Source organism: Nannospalax galili, unplaced genomic scaffold (genome assembly GCF_000622305.1).
Source record: "Nannospalax galili isolate Female #2095 unplaced genomic scaffold, S.galili_v1.0 scaffold115, whole genome shotgun sequence".
NCBI lineage: Eukaryota > Metazoa > Chordata > Mammalia > Rodentia > Spalacidae > Nannospalax > Nannospalax galili.
In genome coordinates this window covers 3,820,420-3,823,874 of record NW_008340588.1, presented here as the reverse complement: position 1 = coordinate 3,823,874, position 3,455 = coordinate 3,820,420, and positions in this window count along the sequence as shown.

Genomic DNA, 3,455 nt, shown 5'->3' with positions numbered 1-3,455 from the left:
GGCTCCAGTATGTGGGATGGGGGAGGCTATGGGAGGGTGCCATTTGGTGGGATGTTCTGTATGATATGCACACAGAAAAATCAAATTAAAAAAAGACATATTTGAGGAAGAAGCATAGAAATTTATTTCATGATAAATAGTAGAGGTGATAAATATTACCAGTGAAATCTACCTGATGACTTTATATCCATACCCAGTTACTAAGGATCCAAGTGTAACCAACTATGGCTGGTGATCATCAGATACATAGAGATTAAAGGAATGTGTGCAAACATCTAAGTGTTAGTAGCATTAAAAATGTAGGAAACAGCATATTTTAAAATGAAATGGAGATCTTCTAAAGACAAGTAGTGGAGAATGGCTGGGGGTGCTGACAACACAGCAGACTGTAGTAGGGATATCAGAGTATAAGGGCTCTAGTTGGGGGAAGGAGGCTATGGGAGGTTGCTACCTGGGAAGTGGATGAAAATTAAAAAAATAATAATTCTTCAAAGCATAAATATTTGCTCCTTAATACTTAGCAGATGTGAAAATCATTACTATTGATATCTACCTGATGACTTTATATCCATGCTTAGATGCCAAGGATCTCAGAAAATAACCAACTGTGACTAGGAATAATCAGATAGATAGAGATTAGAAACGCATGTGCGCACATCTTAGTGTTAATTGAATTAAAAATGAATTTTTCTGTAAGAAAATGCGTGTTTTAATAATGAAATGGAGATCTTTTTTAAAGGTTAAAACCTCATTTAATTTTATGTCTTTCCAGGGTTATACTGAGTACAATATTGTATAATTACATAATTCAACTGTAAACCTAAAAATTTACTGCCAATTTTGAAAGAGATGCATCTTAGCTATGGAAATTTTTATTGAGTATGTCAAGGCTGTAGTAATGAAATGCTTCTTCTAAGTATGTGGTTATTAAATAAATAATTAAAAATAAGATGTGAAGGAGAGGAGAAAAATATTACTTGCTTTCCATCTTTGTATATGTATTTAAAGAAAATTACTCCTAATAACTTAATGCAGAAATGAAATCATTAATCTTATATAGTATGGAAAATAGAGGGGAGAGCATATTAAAAATGTTTTAGTAACTAAAATAATAGAGACACATTTCTTGGAAGCCCAGGAACTTTTTGCTCCTTATGAAGCTTTGGTAAATTAATCATAAAATTTTTACTAATTAATTTTTATTACATGTGTTTTAAGAGAACTGCACATAAGTAATGAAAAAAATATAAAGTGTCATAATTTCACAGTGAGTCATTATATGTTTTAGAATTTGTCCTCAGGTATCTGTAATTCATAGTCCTTGAATATTTCAAAATTTTATTTATATTTATCAAAAATGGGGTGCTAAAGAAAAATATCCAGGGGTTGGCCTTGGAAATTTGAACTGAGTTTCTCTTCTTAAGCATCATTTATGAATAGCTGACATGTATAATATGTATACATGTAAATAGCAATATAAAAAATAAAATAATAGAAAAAACATTTAGTTGACTTTTATACATAAAGATCTATGATAAATAATATGATACCATTTGCTTTTTTTTTAAATACAAAGTCAAGCATGGTGGCATATGTCTTTATTCCCAACACTCAGCAGAAACAGGCAGTTCTCTGTGAGAAATTCAGTCTGGTCTACATAACCAGTGACAGGTGAGTTGGGACTCCAGGGAGAACTTGTGTCAAAATGACCAAAAACTAAAGGAAAGGAAGGAAAAAAAAAAGAAAGAAAATGGAAAAACATTTCTTTCTATTACTTTTTCAAAGAGATAACGATGAAGTTTAGGAAACAAACAAAAATAATAATAATATCACAAATTTAGAGTTTATAAATATAGAATTAAATTTGTGATGGGTATTTTAAGGAGCTTTTGCATTTCTCTTTTAGGAGGAAATCTCACATTCATGATAGGAACTGTCAAAATGTATGACTAACTGATAGATGTAAAGTCATAACATTATTAAACCCTGTTATAGACTTGGAAATTAGATACTTAAATAAACATCCTTATAGTAGTTAAGACCATCATTTTCATAAGACAGTTAATATCTTTTCCTCCCCAGCAAGCTGGGTAAAGCATTCTGGCACTATGAATTAAAACAAGCAGGGCACTCTTCGAATTTAGTTCTAGCTTGATTTACTGTGTATTGCACCCAAAGAATGCAGTGCCTTTAGGAATAGCACCTTAACATTTAGGTCCAGTGGGTGACCAAGAGCAATGACAATAGCCTACATTATTTTCAGATCTTCTGAGGAACTTTCTTGACAACAACACATCATGGGAAGATATCCAACATCTAGCACTGGGATTGTTTTTAATGACCCACGGCTTCTGGAAACAGCATTATCCATTACCATAGTTGACCCACATTCAAATAATTTTCTTTTTAAAAATATTTTATATTATTTTTATTTTATGTGTATGCATGTATTGCCTGTGTGTATGTAAGTGCACCCATCATGCAATGCCAAAGGAAGACAGAAGAGGCTCTAGGATCCCCTGGAACCAGAGTTATGAACAGTTGTTAGCTGCCATGTGGATGCTAGGATTTGAACCTGGGTCTTCTGCAAGAACAGTGTTCTTAAACGCTGAGCCATCTCTCCAGACCCCTCAAATACTTTTCAATAAATTAAATCTCTTGGTTTCTTAATAAATTCAGTTGATTTCTAAATGGCTTTGACCTATATGCTAAGTTTTGGTTGATCCATTCCATCATACCTAGCTTTCTTTCATCTCTCCCCAAATCCTGTTTAAACCCTTCCACCTATATTATTCTCCTTGCTCTATTTTTATATCAGATGCATTTACTAGCCCACTCTACCCCAGTACTTCCTCCCCATACCACCCTTGTGGATGATTTCTTGCTCCCTGCTTTTTGCAGATACTCTAACTCATTCACAGAATTCTAAAAATGGATACAAGGATCTGTATGTGGAATAGAACATAAGGTGTTTTTCTTTCTGGGCTTTGGTTACCTCTCTCTCTCTCTCTCTCTCTCTCTCTCTCTCTCTCTCTCTATATATATATATATATATATACACACACACACATTTCCTGAAAATTGTGCAATTTCATTTTTCTTAAGGGCTGAAAAGAATTTCATTGTATGTTTGTACCATAGTTTCTTTAACTAGTCATGGACATCTAGCCCAATTCCATTTCCTAGCAATTGTCGATAGAGCAACACTGAACAAGGATGTGTGTATCCATGTTTTAGAGTATGGGGTTCTTATATATACACACACACACATTTCCTGAAAATTGTGCAATTTCATTTTTCTTAAGGGCTGAAAAGAATTTCATTGTATGTTTGTACCATAGTTTCTTTAACTAGTCATGGACATCTAGCCCAATTCCATTTCCTAGCAATTGTCGATAGAGCAACACTGAACAAGGATGTGTGTATCCATGTTTTAGAGTATGGGGTTCTGCATA